This window comes from Harmonia axyridis, chromosome 4, assembly GCF_914767665.1.
Source record: "Harmonia axyridis chromosome 4, icHarAxyr1.1, whole genome shotgun sequence".
NCBI classification, from domain to species: domain Eukaryota; kingdom Metazoa; phylum Arthropoda; class Insecta; order Coleoptera; family Coccinellidae; genus Harmonia; species Harmonia axyridis.
The window spans coordinates 45,317,317-45,325,552 of NC_059504.1; positions in this window are offsets into that span (position 1 = coordinate 45,317,317).

Genomic DNA, 8,236 nt, shown 5'->3' on the forward strand with positions numbered 1-8,236 from the left:
GGAGGCCAATTCGCAGGTCCAAAACGTGAAATTAGACGGTCACCAAACGTGTCTTTCAATAAATAGATTGTGGCATGAGCTGTGTGACATGTTGCGCCGTCTTGTTGGAACCACAGCTCCTGGACATCATGGTTGTTCAATTCAGAAATGAAAAAATTATTACAATGGCTCTATACCGATCACCATCGACTGTAACGTTCTGGCCATCATCGTTTTTGAAGAAGTACGAACCAATGATTCCACCAGCCCATAAAGCGCACCAAACAGTCAGTTTTTCTGGATGTAACGGTGTTTCGACATACACTTGAGGATTAGATTCACTCCAAATGCGGCAGTTTTTTTTGTTGACGTAGCCATTCAACCAGAAGTGCGCTTCATCGCTAAACAAAATGAAATGGACGTAGTGCGCGATACGTATTCCGCACAGAACCATTATTTTCGAAATAAAATTGCACTATTTGCAAGCGTTGTTCAGGCGTGAGTCTATTCATGATGAATTGCCAAACCAAACTGAGAATAAATCACTTGACAGCTGTTAAATCGGTTGCCATCTTGAACAGTAATGCCAACTTAAAGTTATATACCTCGAGAAAAACACCCGTTATATATAATTATATATAATAAATATATTATAGCATAGAAGCAGAACGCATATACACAACAAAATTAATAAGGAGATTCACCTGAAAACAAGGGACCTTGGTACAATTCTCGCGGGGGGCCCATAAAATCTAGACACGCCACTGGCACGCATCAGTGCTCTTTTCCAATTCTTCAAATCAATTTTTCTGTTCTGTTCGCCCCAACAAACTGAGAAAATCGAATAGCCAAGTGATTATTCTCAACTCGATATCTGCTTCAAATAAGTCTGGATGTAGGTGCTACGGAATAAACTTATCGGGAGTGCTCTCTCAAGTTCTTCCGAAGTTCTCGAACAATAGTTCAACTGGTGAACAGATCTCGTATGACCCAGAACTCCGTTCATTTTAGTTTCCAGGACATTTGAAGGAAGTGAACTCAAAGTTTGGCATTTATTGCTATCTGAACCAGAGCGGAAAAAAACACAATACGCCGTGTCTCAATTTGGAAAAGATTCCAAAAAGTTCACGAGAATTCGTTCTAAGAGACATTTGAAAGTGGATAAACTTATCCAGCTCCTTCTTCCCATCATTAGATATCAAATATCGACAGGGTTTTTTTTATTTGGTTGTTTCATTTTTGATGGTGTTGAAAAGAAAACGTAATAACTACTTTCAGTCCGAAAAGAGTTATTTATAATACAAGTGCAGAAACAGAGTCGTCGCTACCGCTAGTAAGGGTAGGCAGGGTAAGCGGTCGCCTGCGGCGCCAAAATTCAGGAGCGTCATTTCAAGCTTGATAATAATAATAATAATAATAATAAACTTTATTTAGCACTCGGCTATTGAAAACAATACAAATGTAATCCACTAACTCAATTAACTTCTTCATAAATATATCTCATTAAACAACAATAGACCTACATGTGGAAATTCAAAGAAACGAATAAGAATATAATTCATTCAAAAACAACAGGGAGGAATATGGGTAAATTCAACAAAAAAATCATCAAAGGTACCACATTTATGCATTCTACTCATAAATATTAGGTGTAGTAAAAAGAAATCCATTATTTTGCTAATGGATGGTTTTAGTTATTTGTATCTCGCGTTGTATAAGTTCGATTGGGTTCCACTAAATGGCGTTAGAAAGATAAGATCTCTAATTACAAAATTTTTTGAGATAGTGCTGTGATTAGTTAACTCAGTTCAGTTTGAGTGCACGTCAAAGGTCGACACTAGCATAGGGCTGCCATACATCCCGGTAAATAAAATTATTATAATTGGACACATGGCCAAATGAATTGTCTTATACAATCACTTTATTTTGTATTGAATCCTTAGAGGACCTTATTATTTCCATATAAAAGATTTTCGATGTCAGTGTGGATAACACAAATAGGTACTTACTTCGAAGTAAAATAAAGGCGATTTTTTTTAATTAGAAGAGATTTTTTCCGAAGACAACAAAACTATCGGTTGTCCAGTGCATAGACTTCACGATTCTGCTTCCACTTCCGCCGATATGATGTCAATTTCTGTGCAGTCTATTGGTCTTAAAATTCTCAAATATTTTTCGATATTTTCTGTAAGGGTCGAACGATGAAAGGTTACCGTGAGTATGCAGAAACAACTTACAGTAATGTACTTTCTCTAATTCTGTGGTTATTCCGTTCATTCTTCAACATCTTGTAGAACAAAATCGTGCGAGAATATATCAGAAACGCACAGTTTTCATGGTTATATTTTATTATTATATGTTGGTACTCCGAACTTTCCGCCACGGCTTTATCTGTCAGTTCATCAATTTGCTTTAAAGAAATCAGTTCTGCCAACCAACATTTTTTAATGCAAAAATCACTAAATGATATTAATGGAAATATTTTATTAATTTCAATAAAAATGCAATGAATTAGAGAAAATAATGTATAATACTCGTACAGAAGGCTCATTCTACCACTCGTTCATTCAAAAACTCGCCACTTCGTGGCTCGTTTTTGAATTTTGAACTCGTGGAAGAATATCAATGCCTTCTGCACTTGTATCATAAATAACTATTCTTATTCTAGAATTCGATGGCTTTCACTACTTCTAGCTATTGAACGCTTGCTGAAGCTATAGGTGTCATTAAAAAAAAATTCTTACCTGAAAAAGGGAAAAAGCTGTAACCGATTGAAAGGATTGAAAAATCATTAATTATTGTTATTGGAGTAAAAATTAATTGAGAGGATAGGTACTAAGAAAGAGTTGATTGGAATATTACTAATTAAATATTTTGGGAACCAAACAAGACAAATCTATAACAAACTAAGGCAAGATGAGATGAATACAATGCAATAAGTTAAATTTAACAGTGACGTCAGAGATTTTTCACAACACCCGATATCTCGATTATAATGGACTCGGCCAATGACAAAATTCGATATATTTGTATGAATGTTTTTGAATGCTGTTACTTAATGAAATCTAGTAAAAGAAACTGTTGTATATTGAATGGGAAAGGTTTCACGCTTGAAGATTCCGTTTATGAAAAATTTAAGAACGTATTTGAATTCTTTCATTTTCGCAGAAATTTCAGTCGAGTGGAAAGCTAAAAACATACACGATAAATAGATGTCATTTCTCAATAAAACAAGAGAACATGAAATAAAGACGAATCTCATCAAAATGTGCCTATATATTCTCGCAATTCTGGAACACAATGTTCATATGGAACGGGTATTTTCTTTTCTATGAGATCTTGCCAGTGGTTTAAGAACGAAATGCATCAAGCAATATAGAATTTCAAGAAAGTTGAAAGATTGATTTCAAAATTCATTCAGTTCCAAAAAGTATACAGGATGGTCCAACGAAAAATTAACACGTCGATTTTCCGACTTTGAAATGAAAATGTGGATAATTTCTCGGACCTGTTAATTTCTGATTGGGGAGGGGACAACTTTTCCGCTTTTTTTATCCCTGTAACTTCAACCCCCTTACGGGGATGAGCAAAACCCCTTGATTTTGAAAAGGGATGAGGGGTGTTGCGATAACCTGAAGATCGTATCGAGTTTTATCTGAGCCTAATATTTCGATCCAAAATATACATCGATAATGAAATAACAACGAAAATAGATAGAGGGGCAATGTGGAATTTATCTCGAGAATATTATTCGTACTACATTTCAAAAAATTTAGTAGTAAGTACTCTTTCACTATTTCACCTGTCTTTTCGGTATTGATGGAAATTCTGAAGCAAAATTTCAAGATCAGATAGTACTCGATAAGTTCTTCAAAATGAGTTATCGCATATTTCAAAATCAAGGGGTTGTACCTCCTTAGGGGATTGCAGTTATGGGGATGCAAAGAGTGGAAAAGTTGTTCCCCCTCGAAACAGGAATTGACTGGTCCTAGTGATTCTCCATATTTTCATTTTAAAGACGGAAAATCGAGGTGTCAAGTTTTCTTTGGACCACACTGTATATAAATGCTGAAAAATACTTCAATCTAAATAGGCTCTCGAAAAAAAATCTGGTTATCATCATATCTCGAAACAATCACGTGATCCAATCGTTAGGAGTAATATTGTATTAGTTTGTGCGAAAAAAAATCCACAGCGACGGATATGCGAACACAGCATATTCGTTTAAGTTTAGTAGGTCGCGAAATCGATAACTTGCACTTCGATCTCTCTTGTTTCCAAATATTTACCTTGGCTACCTATTCATCGTTGCCTTGGACTGAAATATCTGAAACGAAAACATCCAATGGAATTCAACAAAAATCAAAATAAGGAATTTCCATCGATATTTTTCACCAATTCATCGAAAAATCCACGAGAATTAATCCATATTCTGTTGCAATTAAGTCGCTATTACAACATATTGGAAATTTGATAACGACTGTAAAACATATTATTTGTAAATTATTTGAAATACTTCTACGTCAATATCACATTTTAATGAATGAGTTGATTAGATAACAGTTATTTTCAATACAAGTGCAGAAGGCATTGATATTCTTTCACTAGTTCAAAATTCAAAAACGAGTCTCAAAGTACCGGCACTGTGTCCGTAAAGTATGGAACAAATCCATTTTTAGCTAAACAGACCATTTTAGGAAATAATCCTGAAACACGTCGATTTTTTATTTTAATTTACCGTATTTTAAAATAATAATCTAATAAACAGGGTGAATTACTTTCGAGTAATGACGTCACCGTCTTTTTTTTTTAATGGAACACCCCCATTTTGTCTCAATTTTTCGATTACTCTAGCTGAGCTGATTCCAAAAATGTTTCACATGTTGATTCCAATTGGTACAGGGTGGACAAAAATACAATAGTTTTGTGTGTGCTCATAAATTAAGGCGTAACATCCTGTATTAGTTGAATTAACAATATTATCAAAAATACTTATTGTCCAGCGGCAATTGGTTTGAATGTAACAACCTGTAATTTGTTACATTTTTAGATTAATTAAAATGAGCTGTTTCCAAACATGTTCGTTACTTGTGGTCTAGCAGACAAAATATGAAAGAAATTATTTCTTATCAATTTAAAAAAAAAATATAGTCGTCTAGTTTTTTGTGAAATGTCATTATTTGTTTATTGTCGCTAGATAATGAGTATTTTGATAATATTGTTAATTTAACTAATAAAGAATGTTACGCGTTACTTTATGAGCACACACAAAACTATTGTATTTTATTTTGTCCACCCTGTACCAATTGGAATCAACATGTGACACATTTTTGGAATCAGCTCAGCTAGAGTAATCGGAAAATTGATACAAAATGGGGGTGTTCCATTTAAAGAAAAATGACGATGACGTCATTACTCGGAAGTAATTCACCCTGTATATTAGATTATTATTTTAAAATACGGTAAATTGAAATCGAGATTAAAATGAAAAATCAACGTGTTTCCGGATTATTTCTTAAAATAGTCTGTTCAGCTAAAAATGAATTTGTTCCATACTTACGGACACAGTGTATATTATTTTTTCTAATTCACAGAATTTTCATTGAAATTAATTGAATATTTCCATAACTATCGAAATTTTGATTTTCCGTTTATTTCAAAATTGTAGATTGGATCAAGATAACCATTTGCATTTGAATGTAGAATGGCGATTTCAAGCTTTACTCAGAATTTCATGATGATTCAGAAACATATAAAATTCAATAATAATAACAAAGAAAATCGACGCTGATCACATTATCAGAGCTATAGAAGATATTTATATCATAAGTTCAAATTTCTTATTAAATTTCAGGTGGATAGTCCCATCAGAACTTAAGAGAAGAGCTCAAGTAAACCCCCCAAAATTTTTTCTAGCTTGACTTTAAGGGTTCTCCAGGCTGCTATTCACCCTTCTGAACTCCCCTCTCTGATTAAACGGAATAATAGATATTTTCTTTCGATAAAGCTTGACTTTCTCAATCGAATTTTCATCACGGTCCATCAGTGGAAATGCTCCCGAATTCAAATTAACATTGTTGAGTCATCCCCATTTCCTGCGTTGAAAGGCAAGTTTTTCAACTTTTCCAACAACTGGTCCTTTAGGAAGACTGGTATATCGATTAGATGAGATCGTTCAGGAACAAGGTCTGATAATTATTTTAATCGAAGCCATCGCAAAGATGCAGGTGAAGGCAATTTGTAGGGCAGAATGAAAAAGAGTAATTTCATCGGAAAGCTCCAAACCCGCCTCTGTTTTTCACGCAGCATTGATTTTTAATCTCACATGAAGGAGCATGGTAATTTTTTTTATAGTCGGAAATTTCATTCCTCTCGAAGCCGTTAAATACGCGAATTTATAGCCTTTGTGGTTTCTACTGAACATATTGCTTCAACCTCCCCTATACGATTTGTTCAAGAGGTAGATTATGTGATCGTTGGTGGCTTCTTGAATTTGTGGAGCAGAATTATCGTTCAATACTGTGTTTTATTTCGGAGTCAGAGCTGTCGCTAGCCGATCTGCAGCTCTAGGTTCAGAGCCAATTTGTCTCTGCAAAAACTTTAAAATTCGATAATCGGGGTTTCTTACCAATCTGAATCATTTCACCTACTTGCTAGCCAAAGTTTTTCTCGGAAAGAAGAATATATTCAAATGAAATGCAATTGTTATACCAGTTCAATCTTCTCGAATCGAATACTCAGGAATCCAATCCATTGATTGTGAACATTAAAAAATCAAATCAACAAAAATATGATACTTTTTCATCTCACATTTAATAATTTTTGGATGATGAATATTTCAATATTTTATTTGAATTCAACTATGAAACAAGATTTTCTAATGAGAGGTTTCATTTTGAATAGTCTGTTATCTGGGCAGCTGTCATTGAAGCTTTCGACATTTCAAACTGCGTCATTACTAAAAATGGAACGATACACGCTTCAACAACCCAAAATTGTTAAAATAAACTACAAAAATTGTGTCGTCATGAAGCATCTTTTCGGCCGGCAATATTGAAACTGGTGAAAAAATTTGAGCTCTTGGGACAAGTTAGTGATGTGAAGAATCGAAACCGTTTGCGTCGCTCAAGAATAACAGATAATATTGCTGTTCTAGCCCTTAGTGTTGACGAAGGTGGAAGCAAGGTCTGTCGATATTGGGAATTAGGATATAATTGAAGGATTTTTTATGGTCGGAATTGGAACATATTGATGTGGAAAATGTTCATTTTTGATGGCGCTACGTGCCATACAATCAATGAAACAATAGCAATTTTGCAAAAAAGTTTCTTAACCGTGATCACCAAGGTAATAATTATAATACAATAACCCATACATATGCTTGTTTAATCCAAAAATACTCGGTAAAATTCCATGGAGTAAAACAGATATAGAAAACCTGCAACGCGTAATGAGAACTCTTATAACAAAAGCACACAAGCACCATCCAATAAGTAGCATTGAAAGGACGACACTGCCGAAGAATAGAGGAGGCAGAGGTCTGCTAGACATTATAGAACTGCCCATGGGCAAATAGAATGCCTTCAAAGACAAATCAGGCACGTCCGAGGTCTACAAAATACTGTGTGAATCAGACGAATCAACAGCCTTACAACTGCACAAGGAGCAATTGTCATACAACCACCAGACAATCCAAGAAAACTGCAAAGATGGAGAGAGAAGCCCCTACATGGACGACATTTCAACGAAGTGAACCAAGATAATATTGACATTGAAGCGTTGAACTATTGGCTCACATCTGGTGCGATGTACCCAGATACGGAAGATCCAGATGTATCCAGCCATCCAAGATCAAGTGATCTCAACGAGAAATCACTGTGCAAGCATATCATAAAGGCTCGAACTATTACTGACGATCGATGCCGATATGGGTGCCCAAAGAATGAGGCGATCCAACATATCAATGGAGGATGTCAAATGTTTGCAGGAAATGAATATAAACAGAGACACGATGCAGTAGGAAAGATACTTCACCAAGAAATGACAACTATATTAGAACAAATTCATTTGGAAAAAGTGTCATACTACAAGTACCGACTGGAGACCATCCTGGAAAACGAACGGTATAAACTGTACTGGGATCTTACGGTTCTGATTGATAAAACAATCCCTCACAATGGAGCAGATATATTACTAATCGATAAACATCAAAAGACAGCATTACTCATCGACGTAGCAATACCAAATAACAACAACA